At 31.0% G+C, this 22,289-nt stretch overlaps 1 protein-coding gene and 1 long non-coding RNA gene across 5 annotated transcripts in view; one reads left to right on the top strand and one right to left on the bottom strand.

Annotated features, from left to right (window-relative positions):
* The window catches only part of LOC113519613 (homeobox protein prospero-like), a 114,384-nt gene that overhangs the window by 9,181 nt on the left and 82,914 nt on the right, over positions 1-22,289 (top strand). For 2 of the 4 annotated variants that reach the window (XM_052900509.1, XM_052900507.1), the window contains exons 1-2: positions 4,990-5,528; positions 13,368-13,433. The gene's annotated coding sequence lies outside the window, so the exon portion shown is untranslated. Of the gene's footprint in view, positions 1-1,890; positions 2,340-4,989; positions 5,529-13,367; positions 13,434-22,289 lie in introns of those variants that run through there. The other 2 variants (XM_052900508.1, XM_026904735.3) reach the window with 2 other exon arrangements.
* The window catches only part of LOC128201955 (uncharacterized), a 40,820-nt gene continuing 38,533 nt past the window's right edge, over positions 20,003-22,289 (bottom strand). The window contains exon 3 of the long non-coding RNA XR_008253529.1: positions 20,003-20,512. This is a non-coding gene — a long non-coding RNA (uncharacterized LOC128201955). The remainder of the gene's footprint in view (positions 20,513-22,289) is intronic.

The following is a 22,289-nucleotide window of genomic DNA, read 5'->3' as shown; positions in this document are numbered from 1 at the left end:
TCAGGTCGACCTCCACGTGGTCCCCCTTGGAAACCATCGTGCTGAATTCCAGGTATATTCATCACGGTGGGATAACTGGCCTGCCAATTCATTCTCACCTATCATCCTTCATTGGTGCCCAACCAGCGTAGGTATACTGTTAGCGCAGGCGCGGTTATTCCATTATCATCCAATTAAAAAAATCCTCTAAGGGGGTAAAACTTTCAAAATTCACGCGTACGAAGTCACTGGCAAGTTTGTACACTATAAAAAAAATATTCAAATAAAGATAATATTTCGAATTATTAGTGTTTTGAAAATGGATTAATGAAATTGCAGAGTACAGAAGCATAACACTTAGTGGAAAGGCAACACATAAGGGGTATCATGAGCGACACAGTACACTCTGTTACGTCCATGGTACTGTCAATATCTATAGGCGCCGGTTACCACTTTCCATCAGGTGAGCCGTCAGCTTGTTTACGATTCTAAGTTGCATAAAAAAAATTCTTGAGCCCTTTTTTTATATAAAGCGAAATGCAATAATTAATTGTATATAAAACTAAGCATCTATCCATATTATAGAACAGTCATGCTCAACCTGCGGCCCAGCAGCTTTTTTTACACAGCCCGGAACCAGTATTTCATTTAAGTTCAGTATTTTTAGATTAATAGTAATATTTTATTAATAATTGGATAGCTGGTTTAAAGAATTTTATATTGTAATGTAAAACGGTTTATGGATTTAACATCAAATGTTATATGTAAAGTTATAATGTGAACATATAATAGTATGTGTGATGCGTTAGCTGATCATGAAAGGCAGTGGGTTTCTGTCTTACGTTGATAATCTATGCCTATGTTTGGAATGGAATGGTCATTTCATTGAATGTTTACGCATTTCAAAACATGTAACGCCATCTATTGTAATGAGTGCAAAAACACATCATTATGATAAAAAAAAAATATTTAAATCTAAAAGTATCGGTATTAGAGCAAAACATAAAATTCATACAATTAAAAACTAAACAAAGCGGCGTCATAGTCAACACAAAAGTAACAGATAGATTGTCAATAGACAGTTACAAGCGCAGATTCGAGAACATGATCAAAACGTCTGTAAAAAACAATGAAAAGGAAAAAGAAAATGCAAACGAAAACTGCCTCTGAATGGCCGGCGAAGTGAACGTTGCACTTTCACGATTAATAAAATGAAAAAATAAACGACACGAGTTAGGAATGAACCATTGGACGATAGTTCCAATTTACGCCGAACGTATATGTAGCGCTAATGTCGCTCCTGTCTTGGTATTATTATAATAGTAACGCTATCCGACGCTGCGCAGTTATGGCAGCACAATCGTTTAATAAATGAAGATATGTTTATTTTTTGTATTATTTTTATAAGATGTTCTATGTTTATAAAAATATAAGCTTTTTTTTGTATTTAGGTAGGTACCTATATATGCACAAAATATACCTATCCTTGGAGTAGGTAGTTCTTCCTCTTTTTATGTTTGGCCAGTATTTTCTAACTACCTATGTAACAAATATTATTTCGTCAAACTTTTGAATTGATTGTGAGCGCATTAACGGAACAACATGCGAAAAGTTTTGAGAAGCGTCGATCACATGATCGGTCAACAGATCGAAGCGGGTCAAGCACAACAGGTGAGTTGCGAAGCGCATCAACTAAAAAATAAAATATCGAAATGCGAAAAAATAATAAAAATCGTCAAATATAGTAAATTGAAAAAAGAGTAGCGCCGTCTTTGTCAGACGCGTTTTTGGCACGTACAAGCGTCTCTGTCGTGAGTGCGCGCACGTGGTTTTCGGTAGCCGAAGTGCGGGCGTTCGGTGCGAGGGTGCGGTGTGGGGGGCGCTTGAGGATGCAAGGGCCACATCCCGTCGCGGCTCGCGCCGACCGGCTGCGTTGCCCGTAACCTCCGAATGACCTCATTTTTTTTTCTCCAATGTAAATATTCGGCTCGTTTTGCCGCATAGTCTATAAGTGGTGTTAAGTTCCTTCGTCGGTTCGCGTTTTTTTTTTATTACGACATCGGTTAATTAGTGGACGTTTTAAATTGACTTTAGCAGTGTTGAGGACTTACTTAAATGTACAAAAATTTCTATAAGTTTTAGTGAAACATATGGATTTTGAGACTGGATTAATTTTTTTAATTAAAAGTTTACCTATGTAAATAATATTAAATGTTTAAGTTGATTGGCTTCTGAACAGTTCGTTGCAAGTTTCCATGGTAATGGACGGGGCATTTTAGAAAAAAAGCTATTGTTTATTATTTTTACTGCTCAAGTGTATCTGAAGAAAACTGAAGAATTTTATCTAAAATTTATCACAGGTAATTTGTGGCGATCAAATGAAAGTTGTTTATTTTTTAATTGCGCTTTTTATAAAATATGCATGATTAATTTAAGAATAAATTTGGTTTTTAATTTTGGTTATTTAAATATTCTCAATATTGGCTACAATTTTGATTATATAATAAGATTTCAACAGTTATTTTTTTTTAGTAATTTTGACAGGAATATATTTTTTTCAATTAACTTTTCCAGTTTCGAATGATATCTATTGAAAATATAAATTTTATGCCCACTTAAAAAAATTAACTTTTTCACTGAGTAAAAGAACAATTTAATGTATTTTATAAAAAATGAAAAATGTTACCATTTGTAAAACAATTGTTATCTAATTGAGCTTTTCAGGAATGAAAAACATCAGACAATGTTAAAATAATAAAACTGGGTAAATTATCTACTAATTCGAACTTCCTTGATTTGTATTAATATATTTATCTTTATAAACAAAATTCGCTATTAAATACAATTTGTAAATGACAAAATTATTTGCCTCAAAAGGTTTTTAAACATAGTGTAGTTTTGAAATAAATTAAATGTTTATGTTATTTTATGAAAAATCAGCCTAACTAAAGAAAACTTGTTTATAGTTAATCAAATTGTTTATATTTAACTTTATAGTTAATTAGATAAATAAAAAAAAAACTAGAAAAATTTCACACGTTACGCGAAACGATCCCAACGTTCGATTTTGCTATTAACAAAATTTATTATTTGCAATAATTAGTATCAGTATTCTATTTAGATTATGATATCTGACGTATTATTTACAATTTAATAGGTATAAAATATTTATTTACTGCGACTTCGCCAACGACGGGCCGCTTTTTCTAACTCCCGTGAAAAATTCTTCCTACGCCAAAGAAATTTATATTTAAAATTTTTAACACAGCGATTTGTTTAAGCATTGATAATTCATGCCGTCAAGTCTTTTTATATTTACCTATAGGGTATTTGTATCTAGAATTTTACGTACCTACTATCATACAGAATATCTTTATTCTGCGACTATAAAAGAATCAAATTTTATCCAGGTATACCTATTATAAAAATATTTTTTTCCAACGTATCACATATTTTAGTGTCACTAACCACAAATAGACTAAGAAGATTCATGTGTAATATGTCATTAAATGTTTTTACAATTATTTAGTATAAAATAAATCCTTAAAAAATCCCGGGAAAAATTATTATTATAATATATTTATCTATATATTATAACAATATTATCAGTATTTTACTATTTATATCGTCTTCTAACAAAATTATTTCGTTTTTTCTCTAGATGTCTTGTACGTACACCACTGTAACCCACACAATAGTAACAATAGGTACACCGATATATATTTTTTTATTGAAACGTATACATTTCTTCTACGCTTTTAACTTGAGATAATACTAATGCTAATAATATTAGTTATTTATTAACTTCATCGTATCTTTAACAATGTATGTTAGATACTTAGATATATTGGAAACCTTATAACAGACCAGATTGGTTATATTAACTGCGATCTAGCGCACTATTTCATTTGCGAGTCTGAGTACGGAAATATCCACGTAAACGAACTAACTAACATATCGGAAACCTCAGTGCAGATTGTATTTAAAAAATCTGGCGAGGTTCATCGACCCTGTAACAGCGACAGCTGGACCGCGCTCTGATAAAAGAATCATATTAATTCATACTCGTCCGGCTCTCGTCTGTTTACGTGCCGGCCAGCCGAGTGCCGGCCCTCGCCACCGCCAGGGGTCTGAGCAAATGTGTCTCATTGAATTTTTTACGCTTCCATTATAATTTTTTAGGAGAAATGTACGCAAGTCACCCGTAATCTAAATTTTCAGTTCATTGGGGCTAATCTTGAATTTTAGCTCAATAGATGTGAACGTACAATTTGCGAAATTTTGTCTAAAAACTTACTTAATTTTTTTTAATAATTAGTATTTATTAACAATTATAAAAAAGGCAATTTTTAAAATGAAATATCCGTAAATTCCTATTATGTCATTTAAGTTGCACACCGTCGTCCTTTTATTATAATAAGTATATTAAACAAAAGCAAAAATGTAAACTAAACGTAACGTCACTTACATCTATTAAAAAATACAACCGTGACTTCGAATCGCTCATTGATATTGTCGGATAACGATTACGAGGATTTTTTGGCGAATGATCGAATTTTATTTACAATTAACTCGACCTCGGCATGCTCGAAAGCGAAATTGATGATTAAACACCATTTAAAAATAAAACAGATCGACGCCATAACATTGAAATGTTAAATTGCCCTTTTATTATTACTTGAATACAATCATTCAGGTTCGAACAATTTATATTTTTATTCGGTTGCAGGATACGGTAACTGAACTTAGTTTTACGAGCCAGAAAAAGATATAGAATAATTTACGATTAAGGCGTGCACAATACATTTAGAGTTTAAGAAAAGGGCCAAGACGTTCGTAGAAGGGGGGCGGGCGGCGCAGGCCCGCTTAATTTGTCTTAGGCGGAAAAATCGCGCGCGATTACAAGTGGCTCGTAACGAAGTCGGGCCCGGGGCGGCGGGGTGCGGCTCTGGCAGCGCGGCTCGGCTAGGCTCCGCTGGGGGGAGGGGGCGAGAGATCAGGGTGGCGCGCCGCGCCGCGGGCACGTCTCAGTCGTCCGTCTGGAGTCGCGGCGGCCGGCCGGGCCGCGCGACGCAATACACGTTCCTCGTGCTCTTGTGATTATAAATATTAATAAATACAAAATTCAAAAAAAAAAATTAAATTAAAATTAACCGCGTCTAATCGAAAATATTTTTAGGCTAAAACATCCCGACCCTCACTTTTTTAACCTATAACTGTTGGCAGTGGAAGAAAGTTTTTTGCAAAATTTTTAATATTTATGTCGGTTACATTTGTAAAGAGATTAAAACTTTTGGCCGTTATTGAGAATATTTTTATTTGAGAATTTATTTTTCCTAACTAACGAGCGACTACTCGAGTGAACGATTGATGATAAATTACAAGTTAAGCGTTGAATTAATGATAAGGATTTAGGTGTATAGTAAAATAATTATTGACTGCCACAAATGTACTTGTTCAATATAGGACCTGCTTAGTTTACGAATATTGTGGTTTATGAACATTGGACATTTTGTGCATCAAATTACGAAAGAATCGGCAACAATAAGGTTGATACATGTTTTTTAATATTATGATTATGTAGACATGAGTTGTAGTTAGCGATATTTTTTTTTTATTTAACTCATAATTTTATTCGTTTTATTTTTTTTTTATCTTCAATGCACATTAAGTTATTTGTTTTAATTTCGTAGTAATATGTTTTAAATATAATAATTAATGATGTATAAAATTATTCTCAAGTTTTAATATAATTTTTTTAATAAATCGAGCCGATGTCAGTCAATGTCCGACGGATTGCAGCGATTTAATAAAAGAAAAATTGTTAATAAAATGGATTTCAGTAATAATCTTTCCATATTCAATTTTCTGTACAATATTTTTTACGAATTCGAATAAATACCGAACAGTACTCTTTTAATAAAGCATTGTTTTAATTTGCTGTTTTTATTTTGTAATGTAGAATTTTATTGTGTTGTGTGTAAAAATCTTGAAATAAATTTATTTTTCTTTATTGTTATTTTTATTTTCATACCTTATTTTTTCCTTTTTTAATTATTATTTTGTTTGCTGAATGTTAAATAGTTGTGTATATGCTTACGTATTTTTATTAGTATATTAGGTCTTTTTATTGTCTATTAAAATAGATTCTCATTGTATTTAAGATTTAATTTGCTTTAAAATGATTGGGAATTTTTAAGAGAGTAGAACTTTTTTTATATCTCCATTGATATATCATTCTAAGAGATAAGTATTTAGTTAATTTTATCAGGGGGTTTTCCTGAATATATTATTAATTTTTCTACATAGATCTTCATTAACAGCCGACAAAATGTCATTAAAAATATTAGCCTGTATCTGTGTAATATCTGTTAATCGAATTAAAATCAGCCATACAAAATTTCTGTAGTGTACATCTATTTATATTCCTCAGTGTTTATCTATAAATTTTTCGAAAGATATCCTGATATTAACTGTGAGTTCTACTACTAGCGATTCGCTTCGGCGTCGCACAACTTTTGTAAAATTAAAATACCGTTTATGTTACTCTCTGATAACGTAACTGATATTAATAATTTATCTAAATGATCTCATTAAGTACGAATTAGTTTTTTATTCGAATGCCGAAGAAAATTGGGTAATATTTTCCTTGTGTAATATATATATATATATATATGTAGATATATAAGGAAGACAGAATCCGGAGCGGGACATAGTAGTATTATTTTGATAAGTTGATTGTCATTAGATTCATATAATAGAAAATAAATATGATCTTTTGTCACGACTTCTTAATAGGTGCAGCAGGGAATAGCAAAGAAACTGCTAAAGAAATGTGATAAATTAAAAAAGAAGTTATTATACTTAAGTTATATACTTGATTTTTATGGAACTATGGGATTTTAGATATTCTAGGACTAATAATATCTATTTTAACCTGTGTTACCGTGTCGGTTTCGGCATAGAATACGCCACCGTTTCCTTTTCCGTGGGTGTTGTAAGAGGCGACTAAGGGAACTTATGGTGAAGGAATGGGCAGCAGCGTCCTTTTTGAAACATCTCTAAAAGCCTAACTGCGGTTGCTAACCCACCTGCCAAGCTTGGCAACTACTGGCAAAACTCCCCTTATGGGGATAGTTTACGTTCAGTAGTAGACAGTTAAGGGCTGAAATAAAAAATAATAATAATTTTAATCTAATACCGATAAAATATCGGAAAAATATTTTTTAAAGGAAACTGAAAAGATATTTAAATATATTGATCCAAAATATTGCTATAGTACATCCGATTAGTAGTTAAAAAAAATATTTATTATCTATTCGTTTTGTTTTATACAACTTAGAATGACAAACAAGCTGACGGCCCACCTGATGGAAAGTGGTAACCGTCGCCTATAGACATGAGACAGGAACATAGTCCATGGTACTGGACATAACAGAATATACTGTTTCGCCCATGATACCTCCCATGCGTTGCCATTCCTGAGGACTCAGTTGTTATTTATTATTTATCTATTTTCACGACAATTTCCTTGCGAAGTAAGCCTTAAAATGAAATAAATTTAATATAGGTACATGAATTATTACATTTCGACTACATACTATTGACATGCAATTAGGTGTCAATGCCACAGACGTAGATAACGATGCAAGCGCATTAATTTATAATGAAAACTAAGCATGTCGCTAGTACACGCGAGGTATGTAGCCTTGATGATACAAAAGTTATTTATTGATAAGCAAACTTTTATCCACACGAAAGCATAACCTGTGATTGCGTTTTTAAAATAACTACCCATTTTTCAAAATAAATTTTACATAAAATAATAATAATATAGTTCTTATTTAGTTTAAACTAAGGCCAAGGAAATTAATTCACAAATTCTATACTGTTTCTATATGTCTTAGTGGAACTATTAGAGAGTCGTTTAAATTCAACCGAGGAAAGAATATTTTTTGCATTATATACATTCACCTTAACGTACTTAGTTGTCTGTCCTGGGGGGAAGGGATTGTTAGTAATGCGGAATACCAGTCTCATTGTTACCAATATGCCCTGTCAGGTCGACCTTTACGTGATCCCACCTGGAAACCATCGTGCTGAATTCCAGGCGTGTTCATTACGATGGAATGTGACCTGCCTTTCCATTCTCACCTATCAATCCTTACTAGTGTCCCGCCAGCGTATACCGTTAGCGTGGGCCGGTTTATCATCTATTAAAAAAAACTGTCTGTCCTTACACCATAATTAAGATGACGATTAAATTAATATAAATCTACAAACAGGATTTCGAGTTATATTCTTTTCATTATATTGAATATTTAGTAGTGCTCTTAAGAGCACTACTAAATATTCAATAAGCTTAACGATTAATTGGTACATTATGTCCGTAGAAAACAGAAAATTTCTCTTTATTTAGCGGGTTAAAGAATAAATAAGAGAATAGCAGAAACAAAAACTATAAGAAATAGATCACATAGAGAAAACACTGCTTTTCTACAAATCTGTAGACAAATCAAGTCTATTAGTGTCATGATTAATATGAAGTAAAATTGTAATATATTATTTATTAATAAAAAAGAACCTACTCAAAGTCTACTATTATTATCCTGAAAAAAATGTCGATTTTGATTTTTTTGTAATTTTTATCTTGCGTGTTTTAGCATTTGTAGAGCAGAACTTAGTGACCTTATCTAGGCAATCTCTAATGCGATATCCTGACTGTCGATAATGTCATGTGCTCTGTTACTGCTATATTTTATTTTATTATATCTCGTGGGGTCTATTTCAATATTGCCATCTAGCGTCGAAAAGCAGAATTATAAAATGGTAGGAAATCTAATAAATAAAATATAAAATTAAAATATGAAATTGATCGCGATTAGTTATGCTTTTACCTTGTTCCTATCATTGTGTCACTAATTGTAATAAGAATACATATCTACATAGGTTCCTATTTGGTGAAATGTGAGCAGACACTTGATATGTCGACTACAATATCGATATTTCTTATTGCTAGATATCTAGTACAATAATCTTCATTTATGTGCTTTAAATGTAATGTTTTAAATAATATGAATGCAACTTACATATTTGCAATTTAATATTAAATTAAATTTATTTTAATAAGCGCCATCAATTGTCAAAAAGCAGAACTACAATTTCAAAAACCTCGAAGTTCAAAGATTAGAACACAGATGTCGCTATTCGTATAGTCGCAAACGCATTATTTAAACTACTTTATGCTTGTGTTGTATAGAGGGCGTAGTATGAGTGTAGTTATGTATAATTCGTATAGATGGCGTATTTACTAACAACGCAAGCGCATGTTTAGATTTTATTATCCTTAATATAGATGTCACTACTGTCACCAATAATGTAATCTTTTAAAAGGCCTACAATACAAATGGTTATCAGATTCATTAGTTTTATTATATAAAGTACATATAAATCAGAAATTCTAATTTCTGTCAAATTTTATGACTGTGGATTACTTATGGTATGTTAAGTAAGTAGGTATCTAAGCTTAATTATGGATTAATATTTCTTCGCTTCCCATTTAAGTATGGAAAAGCATTTGTTCCTTATTTAACATCATCTTAGATATAAACAATACAACTAGACATCTATAGTAAGGCAGTTCTCTATACAGTATGTTGTTAATTTATCTAAATATTCACTTAAAGTCACAATAATGACCACTTTTCGTTACAAACTTTCCACGCGACAGTGCAATTTTATCACTGTGACTTTTTAACTCTCTAATATTATAATCGTTGTATTTAGGCATGTAGTTTGATTGGCTACGAAGTAATTGTATTTATTGGTCGGAAACTTGACTGGGTGAAGACGATGCGACTTGAATGGGTGGGGAGCACGTATCTAAACTTCTAAGAAAGGCGTGGCAAGACGTAGGCGTTACTCGCTTGTATTGGTTCACGGTTTAGAAATAGATTTGTCAAAGTAATAGTAGATAATGTGACATTAATGGTAGAATATAATGATTAAACAATACGTATCTAATTAGGGTGGGTGATATATAGCGGTATCTATATATTGTTGTTACAATATCTATTTATATATTGAGTCAATATCAGATATATTAATTATTGGTCATTCAATATATACCTACCTCTGTTATGTCCATGGTACTGCTCATGTCTATAGGCGACGGTTATCACTTTCACATCAGGTGGACCGTCTGCTTGTTTGCCATTCTAAGTTGTATAAAAAAAAAAAAACAATTTAATATTTAAAAGGACTTAATATAAGATTTTGTTAAAAAAACAGACTGAAGTTATATTATATTTTACTATATATGGGTAGGTATTTACTACTTAATACCTACTTACAATTAAATACTTAATACAGTTTAATACTTAGATACATTATCTAAAAATTTATTAAAAAAATCCCGATTACAGTTATATTGAAATTAGTAGATACCTATTAGTACTAATGTAATAAATCATGGGCGGCGGTAGTCACTTACCATCAGGTGAGCCGCATGCTCGTTTGCCCCCTGTGTTGTAAAAAAAATGTACCTATATGTAAATATGACATCACAAGTAACCGTATTATGTGTAAAAAGAATCATAGAAATCAACCGCTCTTAGACAAGAAACAAATATTTTATCAATAGAGTATTTCTCAGCTCAGTTGGTCCATCGTGATAAATTTAACAATTATTAATTACGATGGTTTCCAGGGGGTACTGCGTGGAGGCCGGCCTAATGAGGTATATTGGGGGGAAGGGATTTTTAGTAATAAGGATTAGCAATCCTATTATTAACAATACCATATCAGGTTGACCCCCTCGCGGTTCCCCCTGGAAACCATCGTGATTGATTCATTGGTGAATTTGTTACGATGGGCTAACTGACCTGTTTTTTTTTATACCACTGATGTGGCAAACAAGCATACGGCCCACCTGATTTTAAGCGGTTACCGTAGCCTATGAACGCCTGCAATACCAGAAGAATTACGCGCGCGTTGGCGACCCTGAAGAAACCTCTGCTTCATCATCACTTATCATCTCTCACTGGTACTCTGCCAGTGTATACTGTTAGCGCAGGCGGGGGGTTACCATTCCATTATCATCCATTAAAAAAACTGAGGTATATTGTTAGAAATGTGACAATAAGATCCTATTATTAACAATTCCATTGATCCAAGGCTTTCACTTCGCCCGTGCTCACTAGACTACAGTTGTTAATCACAATGGGCGTTATAGAGGCCAAGTGTTCACTAAGACGGTGGGCGTACGTGCGCAAGGCGGCGCTAGATGCTAAGTTACGCGCAAGACGTAGGAGGGGCGTGGCCTAAGTTAAGACAAGTTCCGCGATCGATGCGATGTTTGCGACCATTGTTCGTGAGATATTGTTATAACGATACAAATAAAAATAATCAATATTATGTACTAACATATATCTAATAGGTATATAATATATATTTATATATATATAATATATATTTATATCTATATATATATATATAATATATATTTATATATATATATAATATATATTTATATATATAATATGTATATAATATCGACATCTTTGGTAATTCTTTAACGCAGTTTATTAAGCTTATTACTAATATAGATTAGTGTTTTTCAAAGTGTGGGTCGCGACCCCTTGGGGGGTCCCCGAGCCTCTACAAGAGGGTCGCGGAAGGTCGCGAAGCAATGAAAAATAAACAGTTCCGTAAATAGATCAATCAATCAATACACCTATCCCCCGATTTACACGGTAGATACGTTCCTGAGAAAAACGTGTAAATAGAAAATTTAAAATTTTCAAGTCAAAACCGTGTAAATCGAAAAGCTTGCAGAAAATGCATAATTTTGCTATTTAACAGTTGTGATTTTTTTCAATATTTTTAGGTGTACACAGAAATAAAAATAAAATGCATTGACAGGTTAAAATATGTAATATATTACGGAAACACTGTTTTGTTATTTAATTACAATACATTAAACAGAAGAACAAAAAATAAACCCAAAGGTGTTTTATTATCCTTCATCACTATCAGAAATTACTCTCATTCTTTTTTTCGGAATCGAAGATTGGAATTCACTTTCATCACTCGAAGTTATTTGTGCCGATTCGATGTTTGAAGCAGAAATATTTACATTCTGAGAGGTGGTAATAAAATCGGTTATTAACAATTGCTTCGATTTTTTTGTAAGATCTTTGTGAACTTCTTCATATTGAGCACGTGTTCAAACACAGTAGCATTTAGTAGAGTGCGATAAAAACAAAAAAAACTTATTTGGAAAACCGTGTAAAAGCGAAAACGTGTAAAACAAGTACCGTGTAAATCGGGGAATAGGTGTAATACATAATGTTGTATCTATAACAGACATCGATTACATGTCTGTTTTAGATACTTCATTATGTATTGTTTATTTTATTTTATCGATACCTAACTGTGAATATAAATACAACTGTACGGATTTCATAATTGTACTATAATAAAATTCATACACATTCGAAACCGTGGAGGGTATGGGGTCGCAAAATATTTTTACATACTAAGGGGGTCGCGTCATGAAAAAGATTGAAAAACACTGATATAGATTATTATTTAAGTCTTCACTAATTGTATGATTGTTACTTTAGTATGTATATACATTAACACTTATCTGTAAGAGCCTCTAATTTATATGTTCATCTAGTCTATTTATTTATTGTGAACATACTGTTGGTGTATCTGTTATAAATAAATAAATAAACTTTAAAAAAGAAGGACGTTCCCAAACCAATTGTATTTTTTATGATTGTCACCTTATAAGTCCGTCAGAGTTATAAATGGAATGGAAATTTTTTTACCTGAAAGGACATACTTACAGATTGGTCTCAAAGAAATTTCCTCAAAATCGTTTAAAGATTACCTAATAATACTTTAAAATATATTAAAAAATACGTGAACTTACATTAAGTAGGTACATACAGAACCTATCTTTGTTGCTTGATATAAATAATAATAAATAAATATTTATTTATTTAATATTTTTATTTAAACAAACTTAATTATGAACATTTATAAAAAGTATTGTTTTTTTTCATGAATCTATCGCTATTTTGTCAATTTCATTTAATTTTTTATTTCAACCGTTAACTGTCCAGTGTTGAACATAAGCCTTTCCCCATAAAGGCAGATTTGCCAGTAGTTGCCACGCTTGACAGGCGAGTTGGCAAACGCAATTAGACTTTTAGAGATGTTTTAAGGCGGACGCTGCTGTTCATCCCTCTACCATTAAGTTCCTTTAGTTGCTATTTACTTTTTTCTTTTTCCCTTTATTTTATCGATTTACAATTACATATATTCTTTCATAACAAACGATTTAAGTGTATTAAATGCAGGTATAAATTTGTTTTCAGATCCTGACCAACATTACCGAGAATAATTCCGGTGGCATCGATATATGTAATTTGAAATTGATTTAGGTAAGTAGAAATTTACCTCTCACTTGTTATCCAACATTGAACATCGAAAACACACTTATATATTTTTTCTTTTGATTAAGTATGATACAAAGGTATTATGTTTTTTTTATACCACAAAAGTGGCAAATAAGCTATATAGTTTCGTTTGATATTAATTAAATTTTGTATTAAAAAAAATACCAGTGGATACAGTGATAGCACGCATAGGCATTTCTATTTGATATCACAGCGAAAGAGAGCACCGACCGAAAAAGGACTAAATTTCTAATAGTAAAAAATAGATCTTTTTTAATTAAAATTAAGATGCAGATGTTGCCAGTCTTTTAGGAAGGAGAGTGCTGTGTTTTAGGATTTAATGAATTAGATAAAAAAACACACAAAAATTGCTTTTATTTTTAATTTTGGAATTACATATGTATGTATATGTAATTATATATTTATATGTATATATGGATTTGTTTAAGTATGTATTAGTAACTAAAAATATATGTATATTTATATATTCATATTATTGTACGTATGCGTATCTCTATACTAATTTAAAAAAAAACTAACTGAGTTTCCTGACTTTTCTCCATCCAAAGGTTGCCTGGAAGAGATCGCTCTTAGCGATAAGGCTGCCCATTGTTTTCTTAGTGAAATATTTCCTATGTTTAGTCTAATATCCTATTATGTCTATCTATAAAAAGATTGACCTGTTTTTGGTGAAGCATTTATATGGTTTCAGTCTGTGTTTATAATCTAAGAATCCTAGCTGCAACTAAATATGTACCAAGTTCGCATAAAGTATAAGAGTACCTATTGAAAGCACAGCATCTTAAGTGTAAAACGGCACGGTTCGCATCTCACTCGAGCCTTAAGTCCCTCTTAGTTTTAATGGAGAGCGAGATGCGGTCTTTGCGGTCTGTACCTTTTAAAATTGTCTTTTTGCTAGTGAGGGAACAGTTTTATTTCTCGTAATTACTGTGAATGTTGAGGAGGTTCGTCTTTAGTAGATAACTTAGGTACTAAAGGTACCTATTTTAGTGTATTCGTATGTGTTCTTTGATCTTCTATACATCTATATATGTATCGTCTTTTTACTGAGTATCATAATAATCATCATCAGCCCTTAACTGCCCATTGCTGAATATAAGCATCTCATAATAGGGGTTTTGCCAGCAGTTGCCACGTTTGGCAGACGGGTTGGCAACCACAGTTAGGCTTTGGTGACGTTTTAAGAAGAACACTGCTGCTCATTCCTCGATTATTAAGTTCATGTAAGTCGTCTTTTACAACGCCCACGGGAAAGGAAGGCCATTCTATGCCGGGACCACACGGCAATTTTACTGAACAATGCAAAAAGTCATAGTCATTATCTTCCTACCCTTATCAATTATTATTTGGGGTCGGCGTATTATGTTACGCCGTGTAATAAATAAATAAAAAAATTATGCAAAAAATAAATAGATATTATAATAAAATTGAATAAACTTTTGTGTTTAATAAAATTATATTTAATTATTGTTTAACGACTCCAATTATATAAAAACAAATATTAAAACAATATTTATTAAATAAAATATTGTAGTTTTGTTACTCCTTGTTACATTGGATTACGAAGCTGAATCTATTTTCATAAATCTTTTTGCAATCAATGGATTAATTCTGTGCATTAATTTAGTACTGAATGAAGTAACTGCTTTTTACAGAGAAAAATCTTAATTTTTTTATTATTAGTTCTTTAATTTATCTACTTGAATTTATTTACAAGTATGTATATAAATTCAGATTTCGTCGTTAAGTATATATTCAAAGAGGTTCAAGCAAAGACAAACACACAGAAGACTCTACCAAAAGACAATAACTCACTAACAAAATTAAAAAAAAATTGAAAGCATTCCGTTTCGCATAATCTCGTGCATCCACGTAGAATCATTACTTAAACCGTTTCTTTTGAATCCATAGGGCTGAATACGAACGACCCTTGAAACAGTTTAGAAAAAATGTTGCAAGTGTAAATCGGAGTTATAAATATGTGTTCCGTAGAAATGTCTATGGGTCGATAAAGCGTACAGTAATTCTATTTTCAAAATTAAAACGTATTATATCCAAAATAAGGCTGTAAATCTCTCATCCTGCTGTAAAGTACTAGAAAATTTATAAGAAAATTAATTTTGACTTTTTTTGGATTTGGAAATGTTTTAACATCCTCATGTGGTTATGACCATCATTGTAATCTTTTGATAGGCTACTCGTATTTCAATCTATAATGAATCGGTACCCGTCATATTAAATAATTTAAAAATTTGTTCTACAAAAAAAAAACAACATTTTTTAATAGTGGTATAGTTTAGTTTTTAAATCAAACCAGTTAGTTTGATTTAAAAACTAAACTACATAATCGGTTTTGATAAAACTTCTATAGAATCCTATAGAAGTCTATAGAAGCCTAATAGAAGTCTTATATCCTTTCGGATAAAAAGGATTTTTCCAAATTAGTCTATAAATGACAAGATTGTGAGGTAAACATAACAAACCTTTTATGAAGTTGATAGAAAAACACGTCGAAAGAATTTAAAATTTTAATAACTATTTTGGATCTCAAATCATCGTTGATACCAAAAGTAAACGAAAGACTCGTGAAAAGAATAAAACAAAAAAAAAACTAGTTTCACCTAGATAGGGAACCCTAAAATCTAAAAAAAGAAGTTCACGCATCGCGTCGTATATTGTACGTAGACAGAAGGTGGATCTCATTAACGGCGGGCACGTTCGGAATCAAGAACGAGAGCGATGGAGCGGGATCTTAGAGTTCATTAAGACCGCCCGCTCTATTGAACATAGTTTTGTCTATGGTAGAAGTTTAAAAAAAATAACTCCACATAGATTCTATGCTGACTTTTATTTTAAATTCCGAACGTCGTTAGTCGTGTTGCGTTCGATACTTTTTATGAATTTAAATTCTGTTGACACTGTTTTTAAACTCAGACGTCTACGTTGTTTTACTGTGTATTACTAATACACAGTATTAGCAATACACAGGATTATCTCGTGGATTTGCTCAAGTGAATTAGGATAAAATGTATCTTGTGTATTTAGGCTTTGGTCCATTCATATATGTAGACAATTTCATTCATAGCTGTTTAAACATGATGGAGTAACACATATTTCAAATTACTATATACTAATCTAAACACTTAGCTACATTTTTTTTAATATTAATTATACCATTTAGTAGGAGGGTCAGGGAGGCAGAGGCCAGCAAGGCTATAGCTCAAACCGAAAACATTAGACTATTTGAGGCAGACAAAAAAGAAAAGTACTTAATCGTCATTTTTTCTATATTGTCCTATCCAATTAATATAATAAATACGAAAGTTTGTAACTTAGAATGAAAGAATGGATGAATGTTTGTTACTTTTCCACGTAAAAACTACTGAACAGATTTGAATTCAATTTGGTACACGGGTAGGTTTTATCCTAACTTAGCATATAAGATACTGTATATATTGATTCACGCGGGTAAAACCACAGGACACAACTAATCAATAATAATACACTAACTAATAAATAATAATACACTGTACCTGGTGTGCACCAGGTAAGGGCAGCTAATATTATATTTACCCGTAGCAATAAAAAAATCAACTTCTGATGATAGGATATCATTGGGTTATTTTTAACAAACTGTCAATAAGGATTATTGACAGTTTGTTAAAAATAACCCAAATTAGTTATAAGTAATTAGGAGAAACAATGTAGTCTATTCTTCATCTTGAAAGACACTTCTAATCGCTTTTTCAATGTTAGCACAGGCCTAATGTGAAAACTTCGCAACTCTTTACGGCAGCTATTCGTAAGTGTCGACGCGTGAGGTGTCGTGCCCAAGTTACCGTACTAATGTGTGCTCACTTAATAGGGACACACGGGATAGTTTCACTACCGTGCCCGCTTGAATAGAAAATATCAGCAGTTTATTGGCCATCAGTAATTAAATTATAATTTACAATAATATTTAAATTCATATTTATTTATATAAATTCATAGAAAAGCATTTTAAAACAATTGTAATTTTTAAAATTTGATAATGTAATTAGTATTGATATATAATTGATAATGTAATTGTATTATAATGAACTACATTACTAGGATTAATAAATATTTATTTGCTTTATCCTTTCATAAATAAAGGACGTACTTAGTTTACATTTAATATATGTCAATGTATATATAGACATTTATGTAACTTGAAATTAGTTTTTATTTTTCTATATTATAATAACAAGATTACGGTTTACTTGATAGAAATCGTCAAATAACCATCAGTCTAACTATAAATTAAGTATAAAAATTTATATTTTTCATAGAACATATAATAATTGTTACTCTCATAGGCTAAGGTTATTGGATCTTAAATTAGAAACTGTAATTGCTATCCTTGTCTCCAGACGAAAACTAAACATACAAACTAAATAAATTGGTAAGAAGTGACGATTTTACGCGTGTCGCATTTCCACCCGCAACGGTAGCGCACAGAAAACAATCCCCTATGTTTCCCGCATTCTGTACCTCACACCTCGGCATTCAATTTGCGACGTTTCGCTCGCTAGCAATTTGCGACTTGCGGCAACTTGGCCCATTGTCGTATATTTTCTTTTGTGAAAAACCGCGAACTCATCTACTATAAGGCGTTTGTAACAACACGAATAGTTTAGGGATATTAATTATACTTATTCATATACATAGGTACTAGTCTTTAACTGCGACTTTGTTTGCATAATAAAATACAGTGATAAAAATTGCTGTGATGATTGATTGAGCCGTTAAAACTCTAAATGGTAACAAACAAACTTACAAATAAACAACATTTATAATATTAGTAAGGATTATTAAAAAAAGCTATTTATTTCATAAAGAGAAAGCCATATTGTTAGGTTCAATATTTAATTTATTTATTTATTCTTTATTGCCCAATAAAATTTGTACAAATGGCGAGCTTAATGCCATATTGCATTCTCGACCATCTAATCATTAGGTAAAAACAGAAAGAAATTTAAGTGATGATTGTTCAAAAATTTTGAAATTATAAGTTTTAAGACTCCGTTTCTTATTTTTTTTTTTTGTAAATCTAGTGTCATTTATTATCACATTTAGTTAGGCGTATATCTCTATAATTGATGTTAATCTACCGTTATCCACATACAATACAATTTTAGGCAGTTTTTTTTTATTTGTTTATTTTAAATTTAGACTTTTTTATCTACATATCATATATAAAATGGTTAATCTATTCTTGTTTCTTAAAGAAGACCAATAATTTCAATTAGATAAATTAAAAATACAACTAAAAATTAGTATTAAATCATAAGTACGCCGCCTTCCACATTCATAATTCAACATGGAGATAAGTACATTAGACAATTCAATATTTTAATAACCGGTAATAACCGGATTTTTCATCTTACAACTTGATAGTTATTGTGCGTGCCCATTGGCGCGCAATCCGTGACGGCGCGCGATTGGCCGGCCCGCTTCCGTTTCCTGAAGTCACGGCAATTATATTATAAAGGTTGGCACACCTGTACATAAGGATGTGTTATGGTAATTGACTGTAATTAGTGTGCGGCAATGAGTAATTGTTGTTGAGGTGTTGTACGGACTTTGTTGTGTTGGAATCACGGACCACGAAATCATTTCTCTCCAAAACTGTGAATATTTTTATATATCAGACGAAAATGTGATTTTGTTTTAATTTCAGATAATTAGTAATAAATCAGTCAAGTTTCTAAAAAAAAATTTAGTTCAGGTGTAATATCATTCATTAAATAACTGTAAATATACGAATGTCTAAGGATTATACAAACAGAAACAATTCTTATATGTATAAGGGGCATGTCTAACAATCCTTTGCATATTTTTGTAACAAAAATCAATAACAATTGTTATTTCTTATTAATGAATAATAACATTTTTGGTAATACATTTTTAATTTTTTTAATAAACATTATAATATTACATATTAATTTAACATTTTGCAATCTCTATTTTTTGACATAAAATACTCATTAAAAGATTTGGTAGGGTGACAATTATTTATTAAAATTAAGTCCAAAAAATTTTTTTAAGTACCTAGCCTTGTTTTTATTACTTATCTACATTAAAACACTATTAAAACATAAGAATAATAGTGTTAATATTTTCCTATTAAATGCAAACAAAAGTGGAACAGAACTGCAGTAGAAATATAGGGTACTTGGCCAGGTGTTAAAGACAGATGGCAGTGACTTACTCGTTCGTATTCAAAGGACGTATAGGGAATAATGTTTTAATTTATGTATGTATATCAGAATGCTGAGGTCAAAATGCATGTCTTGGCTTCCTATTGAATTTAAATTAGCATATTAAGAGACAGGTGACAGATAAATGAATAGGGAGTTAAGTACAAGATAGGTATTTAAATTAATCTCATTTTGATACACCTAGTTATAAAAATATAAATAAAATGAATATAATTTACTTTAAGTGTTAGTTTGAGAGACATATCATAACTACATTCCTCAGTTTTAACAAATAAAAACTTTCTTAAATATTGTATCAATATTTTTTTTGTTTATTGATTGTTAACAAATCATAATATTTTTTTAAATCTTATTACTTTACATTTTTTTTTTATATCCATTATATACTTATCCTTCAAGAAAACTAAAAAAAAATATGTAATAGAGATATATATTTTTTGTTCATTTTTTAATTAACGAATTTTTAATGTAATAAATAATTCGAATAAAACAAAAAATCCAGTATGCAACATGAGACTAAATCTTCGACCGGCCTAGTACACCACCGTAACCCGTATCTTTGTAAAAAAAAATAATAATCGGCAGAAGTTCCGAGGGGGCGCTGGGCGCGTGTCCCGCCAGGTGCGAGCGGCGCGGTCCCCCTAGCTGTCATCTCTAACACAATAATACTTATTATTACCAACTCCTTATTATTTCTTGTTTTAATTGTGCCCCGACTTGCCTTTTACTCCTTTTGTTCGCAGTTAATGGCGTTTATTGTTTTGCTTCTCTTTTTAAATGCACGCGTGCCGGTCGCGTCTGCAAGAATTTTATATTTTTTATTTTATTTTTTCTTATTGTGTTCGATATATGAATTTATTTACAAGTAATGTGTAAGATAACCATAATAAAATAAAAAATTCATTTATCGATTCTTGTAATCTTAAAATGAAGAAAATAGTCACTAAATTAATAACATAAAGCACGAATTACAACAGTATTTCTTGCATTTTAGCATTAAAAAACCTACATGGTTTCCCAATGCTAATAGAATTTTTATTTTCTGTCATTTTTGAATATGTAATAATAATTAAAAAAAATCTTAATATTATTTATAGTTATTTTTTTGTGTCAGAAATTTTGGAAAGAACTCTATTTTTAATATTACTATTATTTCAAACTTAAATTATTAAATTATAATAACTTATTTATTATAATAATTTATTTATTATGTATAATTATATCACATTATAATTAATTTCACCTGTAAACATGCAGATAAAACAAATTAATCTATTTTAATTCGAATTTAAAATAACACTCCAATATAGTATAGTGTGCATACATAGAAAAAGCCCATTAATAGTTTTCAGTTATAGTGCGGTCCCCACATCTCAAGATGTTACCAACTTTAATTGATAAATTCCGCCTATCCGCGGTATGCGATTACTGGCAACACATCGATAAGATGGGCATAGATTAACTACAATTTATAAGTTATTCAAGTTACGCGGGAAACTAGTAATTAATTTACTAAACAAATATCAAGACAGTTCTATTTATTTGAAGGTATAATTTGAAGAAAGGAAAGACTTTCATGGTATAGTGATGGATATGTTGTTTTGGGTAAATATTGTTCCGGATTCCGGTCTGGCAAAATTAGGAAACAAATTTTTATAAATTAACTCGCTTCTGGGTGTTCTGGGTCGTGTCTTCACATACTCAGAACACAAGGTCTCCCAGCTTGAGGATCAGGAATTTGGTGTGATTTTGTGGCATTTATTATTATTATTTATAGAATATTTGTGACGAGTAAAATTGGGGGAAACATTCTAGGGTTTGTTGGAAGAAAACACTTATAGAGTTAAGCTCGCCTGTTTGTGCATTTTTATTCAAAATAAATTATATAACATTGTTATGAAAAACAAAATTAAAGTTTTCATATCACGTTACAATTTCTATTACTTATCTAAGTTTCTTTCATTTAATATTTAATTAATTAAAATTTAACGAGTAAAGATGATATCAAATGAAAACTAGTAATAATATAATTAATGAAACATTAGCATTGCCAGATGGCGTCTGTGTGTTCCTCCAAACGATCTTGTTTGTTCGTCTGGTCGTGTCTCGGGTTACCGAAGCGCCCATAAAGTAAAGAGAACACACTGTTTATTTATTTTTATTAAAAAATTCTACTAGGTAGACTTATTTCTTTTTAACCGCTTTCAAAAACAGGAGTTTTTTTTTTATACATATGATATGCTTTTTTGTACATATATTGTGCGATACTTTCGAATTCTGAATGTAATAATATTCGAAAAAGTCTTAATATTCCTAATCATAAAAATATGCCAATACAATTACATTAACTTTTTTTTAAGCTTTATTTCTGTGAATATGAATACTAATCAAGGTATATTTAATTCTTACTAATATTATAAATATGAAAGTGAGTTTGTTTGTTTATTACTTTATAGTGCTTTAACAGCTTAACCAATCATTATTAAAATTCTAATTCATGTACTACCTATATAGGATGGAGAAGGATATAGGCAACTACATATCCCGGTAGTAAAAATATCCCGGTCACGCGGAC

Source organism: Galleria mellonella, unplaced genomic scaffold (assembly GCF_026898425.1).
Source record: "Galleria mellonella isolate WM207_F2 unplaced genomic scaffold, CSIRO_AGI_GalMel_v1 utg65, whole genome shotgun sequence".
NCBI lineage: Eukaryota > Metazoa > Arthropoda > Insecta > Lepidoptera > Pyralidae > Galleria > Galleria mellonella.
The sequence above is the reverse complement of the archived record's forward strand: the minus strand, read 5'-3'. Positions and strand labels throughout refer to the sequence as shown.